General features: G+C 38.9%; 2 long non-coding RNA genes across 2 annotated transcripts in view; one reads left to right on the forward strand and one right to left on the reverse strand.

Moving 5' to 3' along the window:
• The window catches only part of LOC121674343, a 92,550-nt gene extending 84,647 nt beyond the window's left edge, over positions 1 to 7,903 (forward strand). The window contains exon 19 of the long non-coding RNA XR_006019574.1: positions 336 to 7,903. This is a non-coding gene — a long non-coding RNA (uncharacterized LOC121674343). The remainder of the gene's footprint in view (positions 1 to 335) is intronic.
• Positions 1 to 18,987, reverse strand: part of LOC121674345 — a 55,369-nt gene that overhangs the window by 9,468 nt on the left and 26,914 nt on the right. Inside the window, exon 2 of the long non-coding RNA XR_006019584.1 lies at positions 7,897 to 8,046. This is a non-coding gene — a long non-coding RNA (uncharacterized LOC121674345). The remainder of the gene's footprint in view (positions 1 to 7,896; positions 8,047 to 18,987) is intronic.

An 18,987-nucleotide genomic window follows, 5' to 3' on the forward strand; every position in this document is an offset into this window, starting at 1 on the left:
AAAAAGAAATTTTCACCCCTTTAGTATTTACCAAATTTAAGACTTATTTGTTGTCTGTCAAACTAATATTTTAAAACAGAGGACATTTCAGTTTTAAATGGCATTACACTGAGAATTTGCCTGTTACAGTAAAAAATAGACAATTTCATTTTATATTTTTCTTTCTGCAGACCACAAAATAAATAGTATACCTGCATTTTGTGTCATGTACTTGAGCATAGTTGTAAAGATGCTGCTTCTCCTCACCTTGAAGCCAAACAGATTGTAGTTTTTCACCTAATGCTTAAACAAACCTGAGGAAAAGCTCTCATACTGTCAGTTCCGTTTTCTCCTAGGAATTCACAGTGGAACTGTCTTTCCCAAACCACTTGGGCTGTACAAAGACTTGAGCTCCAGCTCACAATGTAAGCAGCAAAGAGGATTTTGACACTCTAAGATAACTGGAATGGAGTTGTCCAGGCTGTCTCCAGTACCAACAGGAAGATGTTAAATAATGGCCAGCAGCAGGTGAGGTGAGTCCCTATCTTGCATCAAACAAACAAAAAAGCTGATATTGATGATGGCAGAACCAAAAAGAAACTCGAGTACTTCAGTATAAAATCATCACTCCAGCAGCAGCCTAGCACCCTCCCTGATTCTAGGCCTGCTGGCCTAGAGATTTCTCCGCATAGCAGAAAAAAGATTATTGAGCACATAAATCATCATCTGCCCCCAGAGTACACCCCATAAAGTCTATTTATTGCAAAGGGAGTTCCATGAAGGCAGATCCTATAACACCATGTTTTCAAAAGGTATTTACCAAAAGCCTGTGGCTGAAGTCCAGGAGTGCAGCTCAAGACCACATGCACAGGCATCTGACAGGCACTGCATTCCCTATGCCAAGCAATCCATCCAGAGTGAGCACTTGCTCCAACAGAGCAAGATCTTTGCAATCTAGTAATCTCCTCCCCCACATCACTCAATCTGTCCACCCTTCTCCTATTTCATACTCCTAGAGACAAGCAAATACTCCACTTTTCACTGTAACTTCTCTAGCTTCACGATTTCCCTCAGTTTCCTATCATCAGGTTTACTCAAGGCAGCTCCCTCAGATCAACCACCATTTTCTGACAGAGTAGAACCAAGACAGAGCCCAAGGCTCTAGTAAAACATGCTTGTCCCATCTCAAAACCTTGCTGAGCACAGGTTTCTGCTTTTATTCATTATTCACATTATTTTAAGAGTTTTCAAGCGATTTTTAGTACTATGGTACATTACACCTTTTGTGCAACTGTTGCTCCAAGTCAACAGGTTTTGTTTCTTTACCAGTTTTAGACTCTCTTGATGCCTCTTTAGTTTTTGCATTTCTAGGCAAATTAGTAGATCCCCTTTACTAGTTTGTCAATGGTTTTTTTTTTTCCTTCTTTTGTGCAGCCTAACTCTTCAAGTGGTGTCCTTTGACTTGATTCCACACTCTACCTTCCTTCACATAGCATTTGCAATGCTTTGATCACTCTCCCCTCATCATTTTGTTCCTCCACCAGGAAAAATATATTAACACCAGAAACTTTCCACTCTAGGTAAGGGGGCAACTTTCTCCTTGGAAACTCTGCCTGTCATGCTCAGTTTTACATTGTGCCTTGTTATTGACATTGACAATGAATGTTGGCTACTTATGGAAATTGGGGACATAATTCTCACCATAAAACATTTACCGGCGTAAACTCAACCCCACAAACAAATTGATGCAAACAAGTGGAACAATATAAAAGCCACCAGCAGGGCACAGCTTTACTTTATGCAGATGTACAGTTTGCACATTATGGGACTCAACAGCACTCAAGTTTCCAATAACTTCTTTTTTTTGCTTGACCAATTTTGTTCATTACTTATAGGTCCCTGCAGAATTCTGAGCTGTTATTACAAACATATACATTACAGAAGGAACACGGCCTGACATGCATAGCTGTTTAATAAGGTTTTCATCAGCTGCTTTTACTGACATTTTTCATTTCTCTTAAGCCCTGCTTTTAATGTCTCAGTCTTCATTTGATACCATGAAACAAAAGGAGTTGAACAGAATGTGTTCATGGCTGAATATCAAAAGAATCACACAATGCACTTGAAGCATGAAGGCTCTGTAGGCAATTTCCGTTCCTGTTTGCATATGCAATCTAGACTGGAAAAACTTTCCTCTTTTCCTATATCAGATCAACCCCATAAAAAAAAAAATTCTCAAAGAATTGAAAATAATACTGAGTTATAAGTCTAACATCCAAAGAAAAGCATGCCTATTTGCATGAAGAATTTGGTGAAATTTTCCAAGAACTGCTCTTGTGAAACTGTACAACACAAGTGGATGTTCAAAAATCACCCATCCCAGAGAACATGAGCCAAAACAAAGTGTCCTTTTATCACTGAGAAGGGATTGTGAAGTTCTAAACTTTAATTATTTGAGCTAATAAGGTTGGCAAAAATAAAAAGCAGTCCTCTATCTTACCAAGATGTCAATAAAGTGAGAGTCTGATGGCCAATTCAGGTCCACTAGGACCTGAGGCAAATTTATACTGGCTCGAGGGCACAGCTCTGGCTCATACAAAAAAGCATATTTTAAGTGGGGCTACATTTACTAAAGAGTGGTCTGTACCCAAAATCAAATTGTTATGATCCAACCATTAAAAAAAAAAAGGAAAAACTCTGATAATTTTTTCAACTCACAGGTCAGTATTAATGGCGTCTCTACATCCCTCTCAGCCAAGCTTTCCCAGCAGAAAAGAGGTTGAAAGAAGATCCAGTACATTTTTTCTAGATATTTTTTCTACTTTGGTGGGGGGTGTAACTCTTCAACATGAGATGTTTCATGATAAGAAGAGGAGAAAGAGAGAGAAGCTTCACAGCCTGTGGTCAAAGGAGGTGAACAGAAAGTTTTCCTATGGATGCAATCCTGCTGCAATTACACTTCTTTTCACTTCAGTGGATTTCTATCAATGGCCATTCTTATAAACCTCTCTTTTCCTTAGCTCACAGTTCAGCTCTGCTGCATGGGGTTGGCTTTGTCCCAGCTATGCTCTACCTCCAGCAGCTGTGATGGATGAAGGATTCAGATTCACAACCCCCTTTCCTGCATTTGGGACACACTACAACATTCTGGGCAAATACAGTTTCTTTTTCAGATCCCCATAAATATCAGCAGGTAACATGAAACCTGAGCTGCTTTTGCTCAGATCTGATACCCAGCACTGCCAGAAAAGAGGGTTATGCTGAAGTGTCCTGGACAGCTTTACGGATTGAAAATGCCAGTGCCAGCACGTCTCAAAAGAATCTCAGAAGTTGACTGTTGATGCAATAAATCTGAAAATACATCCAACAACAGCACAGAACAAAGAAAAGCTGTGAAGGGCGGAGAGGAAGCTGGAAGAAAAAACCAGACAGGCTAAAAAGTTGGGAGTTGGTGTTCAGTGTTATAAATATTACCTAATTGTTTTGTCAAGACCTCTGCATTCACAGGTCATGCAGGATGCTCCAGAATTAGTCAGTGTCTGTCAGCTAAAACAATTCCCAAATGCCCTGATACCTTCAACCTGGCAAGTAACCCTACTGCCTACAGCTATTCCTTTTAACATCTGGGGGGATGATGATGCTGTCCATACAAATATCTACTGGACTTGCAAGTCACATTCAGGAGCAGTCTTTACATTACCAGTGTGCAGTCAGAAATAAGTGCAGATGGTAAAATACCCATCATTCAACAATCTAACGAGATTGTCACAAAGATGATTAAAATATGGCCCAGATTCCTGCTTTGACAGTCACTTACTCAGGCAAGAAGCAGTTCTGAACCTCTTCAGCCTCTGTTAATATAGGTATTAACAGTTAGATCCCAGATTTTACTTGCCTAAAATGGAGCTCACATAGTTTCTAGGAGTATTCAGTGATGTTATTTGATACCACTTTGCTCATTTGTCAGAAGGAGCAGTATTTTTGTTATTAAATTTTAATTTGCCATGGCATCTATGTAAGACTGCCAGCTGCAAGGTTTTGTATAGGGGCTAAAACATTTCTGCTCCTACAGTCAGGTCCAAGTCTTATTAAAATTAAATGGGTATTTTGAGCATGTTTTGAGTCACCTCTGATTATTTTAAGCTACGGTTTGTATCATCAGACAAAAACACCCCCTTAACCTAAAAATAGTCAAGAAATATGTAATAATTACTTTTTTAAAACCTGCAATTTACAGTGACATTTAACCCATTTTCCACAGCTGCAATTTGACAAGTATGTAATTACATCTGACCAGTGATAATCACAGACATAAATAAAATAAGGCACATTGAGGCTGACCTTTCTTAATTGAACTTTGCCTGCAATTAATGATCCATTGTCTGTATATTATTTACAATCAAGAAACAATTTATAATAATCTTCTATGATTACATCCTATTTTTCTAAATGAAAATGATATAATGGGTTGTTTAGTTTCTTAGTTATTTAGTGTAAAGGGACTACTCACTTCTCATCACCTTCACTCCTGCCAGGAAGCACAATCCATAGGCCAGGTGGGATACCTGGGAGACCTGAGATGGCTTTAGCCCCCTGTACTTCAGACCATGGCTCCCATCTCTTGTGATGACAATGGCAACATTAAGCTTTCCTCTTTAGCTCAAGTAGAAACAATGGATGTGGTTTATGTCTGAAAACAGCTAAATACATACAAATATATAGCTAAATATATACAAAGTGCCACTTACAAATATATGAGAACAGTTATTAAGGCAACCTGTGATGAGCACATATTTATCTCCAAGAACTTCCACTTTTAATGGAGAAGCATAACCTGCCTCCCTAATTTGTTTTCTCCACAGACCTTTGTCTTCCATCCCCAGCTTTATTTTAACAATTAATGAAGTCATTATAAGTCCTTCTATTGATTTCAGTAGCCTCCAGTAGAAGCCTCCAGCCCTGCCTCTGGGAGCTGCTTTCAGTTCTCTTGGCTAAAAGGAATTTGTTAGCTGTGCAGCATTACATATTAATTTATACCACCAGGTCTGACAGTCTGCCTGGGAGGCAGAAAGGCTGTAATTTAATATTTTAAGGCACATTATGTTCATTAAATGATATGTGTACATTACCTGACTGTAGAAGTTAACAGAAATTAATTTTCATATAATAGAGTGCAGTATAAACTAATGAGAAATAAAGGCATGCTGGTCACCACACCATAACAAAACATTCTCACATCCACACGTACCCCCTGAGAATTGTTACCTCATGCCCTGCGTGACAGATGTCTACCAACAGTGGGCTTTGTTGTCTGAGGTGACTCACCTGGAATAAGTTAATGCTTCTAAGTGAAGCCAAGGAATGTTAACATTTTAAAGAGCTCAGGGATACAATAAATCCTTACACTGGATTTATGGTATTGGCATCATATTTAACTTTAGTATCTGTGATGTTTTTCCACATTAGGTATGAAAAGTGACGGAGAGGTTACAATTGTACTCTAGAACATACCTATACTGCAACTAAAACCTCTTTTTCCTTCTCTAATCCCAAAGCTAAAATGACTGTATTGATCCACCAATGCCTCAGGATAAAAATGTGTGCATATTTAAAATCATATTCTATAAAATGCAAATTGGCACACCACTCAAAAAAACCTACTGAAATGACACAAAAGTAAATGGAAGAACAAAAGATTCTTATAAACCAGATCGCTATTCCTATTGGATAGCAAACACCTGGCGTTTTCATGGCATGTTTATTCTGCCTTTAGCATTATGCTCCTTAGGACAGATGATTTCTCATGGCATCGGAAGGCAGCAAGTTCTGTCAAGATTTGCATGCCATAAATTTAGGCAAAAAGCACTGGAAAAGGTGCCTGGGCCTAAAAACTATTGAAACACAAAGGAATATTTAGATTCAAGATGCTTCGGATCAGCACACGAGTGCAAACCAACTTTTGTAAATAAACATTTTAGAAAAATAATGTAATGAAAAAGAAAATAGGAGTATCTGATGACTCATCTCCTTCCTTGTATTCAGCTTCCAAATGATGTACCTAGACATATGTATACATCCAGAATCTTCTCTGCAAGAGGGACTTAATATTGAGACATCACAGCTTTCTTTGTATCCTTCATACTCTTCCCTGTGTTGCTATTGCCTCCAATGACCTATTTCTGTCCATTTTTAAGAGACCAGCTAATCCAACTGCACCTCTTGCTAACACCAGATCTTTACAAATGCATTACAGTGACTCTTGAAATTCCTGATTCCTCTCACCTTTGACTGAGATCCAGAGTTTCCAATGGCAAATCCATATTCTCACATCAGAAAAAGAGACTGCTCCTTGGATGTACTTAGGCTTCGAGCATCAAAAGCAAACATCTGGCAGTGTCTTGGAAATTGTTCTCCACTTTAGAAATACGAAATGGATTTTTCTACAGTGCCAGTGGGAACTCAAATTTCTAATAGCTTTGTGCTCCACTGGCCCTCAAGAAGAAAATGTCCAGGTCTTAGCCATAAGCACTATTAGTAGATATTCCCTAATTGTAATTTCCATGATACCTGAATGAATACACCTCAATGTAGGCTTCCAAAGCATGTGCCAAAGAAAGCATTTAACTTTCACTTGTACTTGTGCATGTATTACCCACATGACTGAATGCATGGAACAGAAGAGCACCAATTAAAAACTACTAAAAAAATAACTCTCTAACCATTTAAAAGTATCATCATTTACTTTATAAGGACAAGGATGCAAACTTCAGCACAGCCATTCTTACGTAAGTTTTCAAATCCCTGCATGGGGGATCTCAAAATTCTCTGACCCTCATAGGCAATTTTATCAAGCAGTGAGAATTTTCGGAACTTTTCTCCTCAAGATAAAACTACAAAATCAAACTGAATAACAGAATCAAAAGTCAGTAAAACACTAAGACTAGTGTACTAGTAAATATTACAGAATTATTTCCTTTTTCCCTGGCTGTTTTGGGGGGGTTTTTTTATTATTTGAAAAGATATCACCTGGTGTAAAGTAGAATTCATTCTTTTCAGTCTGGAACACAACAAGACATTACCTACTCAATAACAACAAAGAAGCCTCTCCAATGTCAGGGTTTATCTACTGGTTATCATGGAGGGCTGTGATGCTGATGGAATGTGAGCACAGGTCCTGCCACTTTGACCACACTGCCTTTCCAAACCTTGTCCCAAATGGAAACAAAAACCAGTTGTGACATCAGAAACCTGATTAATTGAGAGTGGCATTCTGAGCCTGCTGCTGGTGACCCAATGACTGGGAATTGCCCTAGAGGTTTAAAGTCTCGTGTCCTTCCCAGGGTGGCAGTCACAGATATAACAAACCTGTCCAGTTAAATTACATTAGCCAAGTACTGTTTACAAATGTGGGGATCACATACGGCCTGCCCCTTGTTTGGCACAGACAAGCACAATCAGCCCTGGCATTTGAAGCTGCTGACAGATTGCCAGCCCCTGGTGCAGATGGTGGCAGCTCAAGAGCGCTAATTACCAATGACATTAATGATGAGGTAACCTGTCTCTCTTCAGCTAATAAACAGATGTAATGTATTTCCTATTAATTTTTTTCCCAGATAACAAATTGCTTCTTAGATAACAAATTGTAGCTTTAATGGTGGAGAGCAACAAAACCAAATTATCTATTCTTTGGAAAAATTTGTTTTCCACTAATTGCTCTAAACAATCAATAAGAGAATTACAACTGGCATTACCCACTGAGAACAGAAGCAAAGGAGTCAAAGTCAATTAGCTTCCTACAGTATGATGCACTCAGATGGAAAGAGTCATTACAACAGAGTGTAAAAGTCAAACTATAAAGTGTGCAGCTTCAGGAACAAAGCAGACTCTGACAAAGTCTAACTGAGGGCTTTTACATACCTGTCAATTCCTCATGTATCACTGCAGTTCCCAGTTTTCCTTTAGATGCTTCCAAGAAAGGATAAAAGACAAGGTAAGAGGGCATCCTTGGCTCTTGGGAGCTCAGTACAGCTGTAAGTCTTCAGAAGTCATGACCGAGAAACATCTCATCTACAGAATAGAAGGAACAGACAATCAGCTCAGTTCTCTGTCTTAGTACAAACATGATAAATGTGGAAAAGCCAAGAACTCCATGGGAGCTAGTGAAATATTGTGCAAGTGGCAGTGTTAGGTTTACAGGTGGATTCAATGATGTTAAGGTCTTTTCCAACCTAAATGATTCTATTGACCATCCATACCAGAGAAAAATTCAAGCACATAAAATAGACCTATTCTGCTGGAGTTCTCACTGGTGTTCTATTTCATTTTCCTCAAATGCATGAAGTTTTAGATTTACTTTTATGTTTTAGACATTATTCACACATTACTTGGTAGTTCTAGTGCATTCAATTAGAAAGTAACATTCTAACACACTTTGTGTTGGATATAACTCACTTGGTGTGTTGGAAGAGTCAATTACTTCACATTAATTCACATTAATCCCTTGTACCCTACAGTGAAAAAACTGAAATCATGAAGCGCTACATGAGCCCCTGACTGATTTATCTTCTCTCCTGGGCCGAGTTCCTCACTTTTAGTAAGGAGTGGCTCTGGCACAAGCTACTTGAATGACAGTGCTTGCCTCCCCCAGACCCTTCCGTCAGGACACTCTCCTGCACGGGTTTATTTCCCTACAACAACATCTCTAATTTTATACAGGGTAAAAATTGCTGACCACCCATGATCATAATGAACTGAGCAATGTTTTCAGCAGTGATGTAATGCTGTATTCAAAAACACGTTATCTTCCCACTTTCTACTTTCTGCTGTTGCACACAAAGCAGTCCACTCACTCTTTCATGCAAGCACCATTGCAAAGGCATCCAAAACTTCTGTTTAAGGCCACCTACCACTGCTTTTCCATGAGTTATCAGAAACAACACAGCCAGCCTATTGAGAAGTGAATAACAATGAAAGCTGTTCAGGGCTGGGAAAGGTTTACATACATCCTCACAGCACTCTTTATTCAGAGATTGTAAATAACAACAGTGTGCAAGCCCTACAGCCACTAATTTAACACCACGTTGTGTCTCCCTCTGTTTCCTTCCACTTGCCTCAAACAAAGTCAAGTTCTAGTGACCTTTTTTGGCCACTATATATAAAACTGGCTTTTGTGACCTCAGTAAAAAGCATTAAATACCTCGTACAAAGCAGATAGTACAGTCTGTTGATTATCAATGGGTTATTATGACTGGGTTTATGTTAGTTTGTCTACACACTGGTGACTAATTAAGTTTTGTTGAAAGAGAAAACAAACATTTTGTTCTGTTTTGTTGCAAAACACTACTAATTCAGAAACTATTCTGCTGCAAAGCAGAAAAAGGAATGAAAAAAAATTATCATATTGAACAGTTCTCAGCTCTTCTCCTTGGCCAGGATTCTTGTGAAATGAAGGCAACATTCCTCCATGGCTGTACGCATAACAACAGTAAGTTAAGCCACCTGTATAACATGGTCTATTTTCCTCTGCAAGAGAGAGCACGTGGTGGTTGGAACGGAAACTTGATACAGGAGGAAACATCTCTCATACAGACTCTTGTTTACAAAGCCACTGACAAAATTTTAAATATTGTTCCAAATGCTACTTTTCCACCAGAGATGTTTTTTTCCTGTGCTAACACAAGATAGATTTCCACAGAATGCCAGCTGAGTGCTAACCTTTGCTCTTTACAATGTATTCCTCTACAGAGGAGACCAAATTCTGCTTTCCTTCTCATTTTGGCAACTACTGTATAAGTATAGTTGCACTGTGTCATTCTGAATCCCAAGTTTTGCTTATAATTTGTAGCATTTATCTCATGTTAGACAGCTTTTCTTCCTTACCACTAGAATCCTCATACTTTAAAGATATACAGGGTAGGTATCCAACAAAACTTAAGTCAGCTCTCACTATGCAACTTTTGCTCTTCCTTCACACACATGAAGTGTTTACACAATGAAAGGAAATCTTTCCTCATACTTTCTGCTCATCGGGGTCACCTGAAATGTGCCACGCAAAATGAAATTGCTACAAACAGTACCCCAGCTCATCCCTCCTTCTGCACTCTGCTAACACTTCACCATGCACACAATGTGGTAATTGCTTTTGCTTGACTTGTTCAAACAGCCATTTTCATGATGTGACAGCTAGGGCACTAATATATTTATGCCCTTTGTAATCGGCCAGCACTGCTTGTAATTAGGTGCAAAGTTAATTAAGTGCAATGCATCTAATAACTGCCTGCCAGAAATTGTAAAGTCTGATTTAGCACATGAACTGTCAAGGTGTCAGAATGGTGTGCTAAAAAATAAGTCGCTAACAGAGAAACAGTCCTGCCACAAGCCAGAGAAAAGCACTGTGACAGTGAGTGAGCTGAGGAAAGGAAAAGCTAAGTCAAAACTTACTATTTCCAACACTGGGACATGAGCCACCTGCACGTTGATAAGTTGTATCTTGCTTAATGGAACAATAAATTGAAGTATTCTTTTATTTACCAGCCACTGTCTTCTCCTATAGACAACCCTTCCCTTCAAGAGCTATACATATGGTATAGAACTTTTTAAAGTCTGGAAATAATAGTAAAAGAACAGATTTTTTTTTTAAGTAATGCGTAAAAAGGGTTATAAGCAGAATGAAGAAGGCCCAGAGAGTCTCATTTCATGTTCAGGGACCTGGTTTTATTTGTTTCTTTTATTGCATAAAACACAGCTTTTCTTCTACAGAACCTAAGAGAATATTCCATATTCTTCTTCCTCCTTTTCCTTTGATTTGCTCAAATGTTCCCTTCACCTCCATCCCTATTTGGTATCAGCGGCAAAATGTTCTTTTCCTCATTTTAAGCATTCAGGGCAGATGCAGAAGAAAAGCACAGCTGGTCAGCAGGGGCAAAAATAAACACCCAACAAGCAAATGACACAAATTCTCCATACAGAATAACGCAGGACTAGCTGTACATCAGGTTAGAAGTTCCAGCAAGCACAACTGATGAGCTGCTCACGTACCACAGCAGCACAAGATACCTGCATAGTTCAATAATAATAATTTGATTACTAACACACACACAGATGGATGAAGCTCAGAAAATTTCCTGTAAGATAAGAAGAAGGAAAGCATGGGCAATGCTCTGAAGCTTTTTTAGGCCAGCAGATGCAAATAAATTGATGGAATTTGTATACATAGAGGACAGCTCACAAACCTTCAGAGATCATCTAAGTTCAAGGGGAACATTTCTACCTCCAAAGCAGTCCCCAGTAAAGCTCTCCTTTTAAAACACTTGGCAGAAATCCATGTCAGATAAGTCAGTCTTGGTGGTTTGTTATAATGAACTGATATTTGATCAGGGAAATTATGCTCTGGATTGACATGAAATTAATAATGCTTGTTGTGTGGTGCCCATTGACAAAGGTAAATGCTAATAGCTCTGAAACCCTAATGAATGCCAAAGTACTCTTCTGAGCTTTGATTAGTGCTTGTGTTGTGCAATTATGCTTTTCTATAATTACTGTGAATTACCATCATGATATTATTATTCTCATATTTTCTATTCCTCTGAAATTCTCAAAATTTCCTGCAGCTAAAAATGGATTTCATTTGCATTATCACAAGCTTTGGTTGTTTAATGAAAAATAATTCCATGCAGACTCTCTTGTTAAATTGTCCATTTAAAATTTTCCTGTTATCTAGATTATGTTGAAGTGTCCTTTCTTTCATTTATCATTTGCCTCTATTATCACAGTCACTGCCCTCACTTCATGCTACATTTCAGAGAGAAAGAAAATATGAAAGCTATTTTTACTCATACCCTCATCTTTTGCCTGGAAGCCCTTTCCTCTGCATGTTCTCCCTTTTCCCTAAAATTCCTCACTTGGAAAGCTTAAAATGAGGGGGGAAAAAAAAAAAAGAAAAAAAAAGAAAAAGCTTTCTTTTCAGGAAAATGTGGTAGGTATGCTAAAAACAATTTTTTTTTTTTTTTAAATTACAACAGGGTCTGCAGAAGGATACCTTGGACTTGCAAGTCAAAATGAGTATGGTACCAGAACCAGCAAAATCCATTCAAAAGCCAAGCTGCAAAAACTCTGGGAAATGTAGATTTGTAAGAGTATGAAGGAGCCTCGGAGGCATTGAGCTGAATAATTTTTAAAAACCACCAGACAGATATGACCTTAACAATTAAAAAGTACAAAAGTGTCCCACAATATAAAGAAGAGTTCATCTGATATTTGAAATATTTCTTCCTACATCTGTCACTGCTGCACAAAGCGTGTGTACATTTAAACAGGTGGACAAAAGGAGATAGAAACAGCCTCTATACTTCTAAATTTAGGGGAAGTCAGTTAACTTTTTCTTGGCTTACATTGAAAGTTTTCATTTCTATTGCAACAAAAAAGGAAAAATCTTGTGACCTTTGCACAGTTCTGATAGTTTTAAGATCTGATTTTCATGTTTTCCAGTCCCTCACCATCATTTTGCTGCCTGCAAATTAAAAGCATTCGTTGCGGTATTTCTACTAAAAGAGTAATTCAGTTATTTTTCAAGTAGATTATGAGCAATTTTTTGATGTATTGAGAAATTATGGACTAGAAGATGGTCTATATAACTAAATTTATATTATGTATTTCACATACATAAAAATATTATTTTGTGGTTTTTGTCTCCGTTATTTCTTTCCAGCCTTTTCCAACTGCTTCCATTTTCACCTCATATATGCATCTGATTTTCCTCTCCCATACACACAATTCTCCTGTGCAAAGTGTTAATAGAACATGTGTGGTCACAATTTCACAGTTGGATTATTCAAATAGCTCCCAAGTTAGTCAGGAGAAGTTTGACCATGTCCATATGTATACTTAAGGAGATGAAAGCCTGGATCAGATGAAGGAAAACAACCTTTTTAAAAAACAAAAAATCTTATATGAGGTTATTTATGCCTTCATGATTTTTTTTTTTTTTTTTTTAATTTTCACCAGGGATAAAACCAAATGGAAATACTTCATCTCTAACTTTATTGTGATGTGGGGAAAATTGAGCCCACATTGAGCATCTGCAGATTGCCTCTTTCAAAGCTGTGCTGCACCAGGGGGATTTCGTAACGACAGCTAAAGAATGTTGGGAAGCAATCGAAGCAGGGATGTGCACTCATGAAACCATGGCTTCTTTTCCTATGTTTGGCAGCATTACCAACCTATTCCCATCACTTCCTACATGGATCACCATCCCAGTGGGCTGTGCAGATGTCCTGATGAGCCTGGGATACACAATCATCTCTAACCTTGCCATAAATACCATCCCTTGTCCAAGGGAATAGGCATGGCCATGACACTGATCACAAGATTGGCACCTTGCACACTTGAAGCTGCACTGAATTAAGTAGGACTGTTATTTAGGTACCCAAAATGAGAGCCCATAAACAAACAAGATGGAACAAGACAGGGATCAGGGATGGGGCACTGTCCTTGCCAGTGAGCCAATCTTCTGCAACTGGAACCACTATAAATGGAAATTATTAGAGAAGCTCCCACCCATACTTCATGGAAACTTCCACCCTGCCACCCACATGGTCACTGCCCAGTCTTACCCCTCCTATGGGAGGGTCAGTACAGATTCTGCTCACTTCAAAATTTTTCTTTCATATTACAGATCAGCTTCAAGGGCCTAGGAGAGAAGCTAATCCTACACACATGTGCCTCTGGTGAGATGGCAACTATCCCTGGCCAAGGAATTAACACCCCTTTTAAAGTTATCCTCTTTATTCTGAGCGTCCAACAAACAAATCAAATCCAGCATTTAGCAACTGCATGTTTCACATCACCAAAAGCCCTTTCAGATCTTGAAGCTGTACACACTGTCTGCTGGAATGACCCCAGGCACTCTGTGGCAATTGAATTACAAGCAGTGACACCCTCTTTCCCACCCCACTGCACTGAGTTACCTCCACTGGCTACAGAGAGGACTCCACAAGCTTTCACGCAGGCAGCAATGTGCTGGACAACAGTGGGAACAGATTATTAAATATTTCTTTTATCTTCACTTACAATGGCCACAGATTAAACCAGCCCACAAATATTTTCCATTAGAGTATTGCAGCCACAAGGTTCCAAGCCTTGGAGACCAAGGGTGTTTTAGGTGGTTATAACTCTTCAGTCACTTTTATCTAGCCCAACCCACTTTATCCACAAAACCTTGAAGAAAATACTCAGCCACAAGCCACAGCACAAGACAAAATGTGGGTTGCTCTGCTGCCTGCTAGGCCTCTGAGATATCACAGGTTTAGCTGTTGACCTTTCACTGCAGTTTAGATTTTGTTTGAGGATGTCAGAAATATTCCCTGTGATTGGAGAGACTGCAGCCAGTGAGCGGGGTGGTCGTCTGCAGTTAGAGGCTTTCTGGGCTCTCGGGAAGTGATTGTGCTAATCCATCACTGAACTCAGTGGCTTGAGCAGCCATACTACTTCACTATTACTGCAGTGTGGGGGGGGGGGGGGCCCCTTTCTGGATGAACTGGACTGGCATTGACTCTGGATCCTGCCAGTAAATAAATATTGTCTAATTTTTTTAATTATCTTTGTATTACTTTGTGCAATGCTTCACCTGTATGCAGGAAGCATTTTACTTCCTTCCCTCTGGATGGTCTGCGGAGAATGGAAGAGCAGCCTGAATGCAGAGATGTGAAGAAATTACACAGAGTGCTGTATCCAAATCCCTTCAAACATGGAAACGGTCTGATGGGTTCATATCCATTAGCACATGGTTATTCTATTTATTCTATTCTTTTAAATCTACCTGGCTATGGCTAATGCAGTGACTCTTAACTGCTCTGTGGATAACTCACAGGGATTTGGGAGAGGGAGGTCACATCCAGGATCTACTGCTTTGCTCCTAAAGAATCTTGGATTAATCACTTTCCTCCCCTTGTTACTATTTCTGATTGCAAAGCACAGAGTTATTTAAGGGCAGGAAGCTGTACTAAAAGTCATTATTATTAAAGGATACCCTTCTTTTCAAACTCCACTAAACTGAAGGTTTAAAAAATGTGCTGCTGTAATCAGTAAAAAACACAATTTGTTTGCACTAGGATGGTTCTACCTGTCACCAACTAGGTCATATTATGTAACTGTGGCCAAACAGCATTATTTTTTTCCTAGGCAGCTACATACAAGCCTGGAGGGATGAATGAGCTGTCCCAGAGTCTGGCTAGAAAGACACCAAAGAACTTGTAGTTGTACATAACTACCAAGTCCTTACTTGGGCAACCAGGGACAATATACGGAGTAACTCACACAGCTTCAATGCCCTGGATCAAACAGCTGTGAAGTAAGGAGGAAGCTCCTGACTGGCTCTTTGAATAATCCTTCTAGTGGGAGTCAGATACACAGCACATACAATCGTGGCTGAATCTGTACCCCATTCAGGTTGGCAGGTGATAAGATCTTCCAGACAACCCAAGTTATGCTGGAGATGGTGGCCCCAGCTGCCTGCTGACAGAATGCCACCAGAGTCACACATTTTGTTAGTTAGCTCCCAGACTGCAGTGTCAATCACAGTGTATGATAAACTAGGCCAGTCACTTAATTGCATTTCAAAGTGGACAACTAAAGAATGTCATCTGTCCCAGATAAAAACTGGACTGTAGCCAGCAATCCATAAATCCCTCTGTCCTATCCTGAAGGCCACATACAGCAACATTTTGGACTCTCTGAAATGATCTTTACCACAGAGATAACGGATGAGATCCTGTTGGGCAAACATCACTGGCCATGTGGCTATGACACGGAAAGAATACTTGGCAGCACAGCTGTGCTGTCAGGATGCGTGAGCAGCACTGAAGATGCTGCAAGCTTGAAGGTGTTTGTCTGCTTGTCCTGCATCACATTAACCCAGTCCAAATACTGCAAAGCAGAAGTTTGTAGCCTTACACACAACCCAAGGTTATACAAATAAACAATCAGTAATCACAAGCACAGCACACAGCTGACCAAGCCAGCACACTGATTGTCTCCCTATGAGAAACGCCTGAAAGCAAACAAGTGCTAAAAACATTTATAGTCCTCCACAAAAGTAGTAATGATCTTCTCATGTAGAAAAAATCCTAGGTAGTTATTTGATCTTACCTTCAAATAGTTTCGTAGTTTAGGAGAAAAAGCCTTTTGCCTTAATGTAGCTATCAAACAGAACCAATTTGAAACTTGCTCTGTACTACTGCATCCAAAGCTCCATTCCAGCTGGGATCTTCACACACTAACACAGAGTGAGCTGAAATGTGTGAGGGTTTGTTCCATCAGTTTGATTTTTTTAAATTTTGTAATTCCCTCTGTTCCCTGCAGCAACTGCTCTCCCGTGTAAAATCTGCAGATACCAAATACAGCAGATTCAGGACGAGCTTATTCCTAGACTGTGACATTCCAGCTCTTGGCTTTCTAAGCTTAGCTTCTATCAACCATTTAAAGATGAAACCAAGTATCTCGAAATTCACCAACAGACCTTTGTAACAAAAAACCCTTTACTTGCATATCTACACACACTAACAGCATTTTTACAGTATTTCGAAATGACATTTTAACACCAATGGCAAACAGAGCAAGTGCCTTTCAGAGCCAGGAGAGGTTACTTTGACTCTGGCACCACCTACTGACCAGGGAATAAAAGTGCCTGGACTACGACGGCAAGAAAGGCCACACTAATCAAGGAAATAAACCCCGATTTCTTCTTGCAGTGTGAATATTTCTACTTTTTCATGCCCAAGACAGCTTTAACTTACATCCTCGAAAAATATTTTCTTAGCTTCTCATTACTGTTGACATTCATCAGAGTACAATGATATAATGTAATAGGATCTTTCCAGTCTGTAAGATAACCAGTACAAATAAACAAAAAGCTGCTTGCGATGATTTTGCAAGCAATTCTTCACCACAAAGACACCGAGGAGGAACGAGCTGTTTCAGTGTAACTGCCAGGAATGTACTTAGCTGTGCAAAATACATTAAAATATGAATGCCAAAATAAAACCTCACACAAAGGCTTAGTTTAGAAAGCAGTTTTCTTATTCTTGCCTTCCTAAATATTTCATTTTCCCTTTCTAGACAGAAAATATTATCTATGCATTAACAAGGAAATCATAAATGGTATGGGAATGTATTTTCTGATTAATATTGAGGCTGAAAATATTTCTTTTTAAGAACAAATGGTGACTTTTTATCTGGATTTCAAGGTCACTGAGAAGTACCAAAGTTGAGTTTCATAAATTTTTGCCACTAGCAAAAATCAACTGTTCAAAGAGAGAACATTTGTACTAAATATATATATTTTTTAAATATTGAAAACTACTCCTAAATGTTGTAAAATTATAGGAGTTATGTGGAAAATATTTTGCCTTTGTCTGTATGAATGTACTGACCTCACTTAACAAGGAAATTTAAACAGAATTTAAATTTCAATCAAAATGTGTAAGGACAAGTAGGGGTTACAGCAAATTCCAAAGATGAAGACACAGGCTGGTAAGTAAAAACTGCTGCAGAATAATAAGAATTGATCACCTGTAGCTCTGGGGAATGAAATGAAGACAATGAATACTGTCTTAAGCCTGCTGGACATTCAGAAGAACAGCCCTGTCATGCTTGCAGGGCCTGCTGATTAATGCTTGGCTTTAGCGTAACATAAGATTTATTGCATTTTGCCTTAAGTGGGTAATTGAATAATCCCTCTAAAAAGCAATAATTTTCCCATGAAGTTCATAAAGTTAATACACTTCAGCTCTCCAAAGAGCAGAAAAGAAACAGCTACACATCTACCTGTGGAAATCACGGGACATAAATCATCATGCACAAATGTGACTTCATAGAAGTTTGTTATTACAGTGTTTTACAGGAAAGAATAAATAAATTATTTTAAAATAGTGCCTATGTACACCTCTCATGACTGGCTGAATGAACACTGATTCCTGATGTCCCATCTTTTTATATCATAGTAACTTCATTGGATCAGTGAATATAATTCTCACTTTATTTGGACTAAAATAAAATTGAAACTCAAATTAGCCTGACTCAAAATCTGGTTGTTAGTCTTATGGGAGAATAAGTTCCATATGTAGTGCCTAGGCTCTTGAAATCAATGGGAAAATGGGGCAAAGGAAAGAAAATTCACGTTGATTGGTAGTGCATTTGGGGTTTATAGACCATATCCTACAAAATGCATGTTAGGCTCAGCCAATCAGCCAAGGAAGTAGCACTGAATTGTTAGGAATCACTGTGCACGGATGGAGGATGAAATCTTTGTCTGTGCTCCACAGATCCCCAGAATGGAGATCCTGTCAGACCAGAGGAAAAGCAAGGTGTCCTCTTCTCATTTGTGCTACCTCAACCAGGTCAAAGGGGCTACAAGAACAATCATATTCCATAGGGATGGATTTCTAAGTGTGCAAAGCTGTAGGTTGGACTAGCTCACCAAAGATGAGTCACTTAATTTACACAAAAAAGCTGATAAAAAAATTAAAACTAAAAGCAGCATGTGGAAACAATGTGGTGATTAGAAATTCTGCCTCCGATAATAATAAAGAAATCTGAACTCACAGTGTCTTTCAAAACCACACAAAGTGAGCTGAAATATCCTCAAATCTACTAACACCAAACTTACCAAAACCCTCAAGATTATGTACTCAAAAAGTATCACCTTTAAGGCCTCAACTGTTACCACACCTCTAGACATTCTTCTCCAGAGAAAGCACTGTACAGATACTGGTTCTGAGAAGAAGGAAATATCAAGCACTTAGACTGCCACACTTGAGAACACATGCTACAATATTCTTAATATTGAACACTATAACAAAGGTAGGGAAATATTTCAAGTTTCAGCTTCAACTGAAGTTTTGAACTCTCAACCTGTATTTTCTCTGTAGGCCCTAGGTAATACCGCAGTTCAGAGGTGCAAAATTATTAACTCCATATCAGAACGTGGACTCCAGGTTTTCATATGACTTTTCA

The sequence above is a fragment of the Corvus kubaryi genome, unplaced genomic scaffold, assembly GCF_017639235.1.
Source record: "Corvus kubaryi isolate FWS band 111438036 unplaced genomic scaffold, C.kubaryi_AGA036_p1.0 67, whole genome shotgun sequence".
Taxonomy (NCBI): domain Eukaryota; kingdom Metazoa; phylum Chordata; class Aves; order Passeriformes; family Corvidae; genus Corvus; species Corvus kubaryi.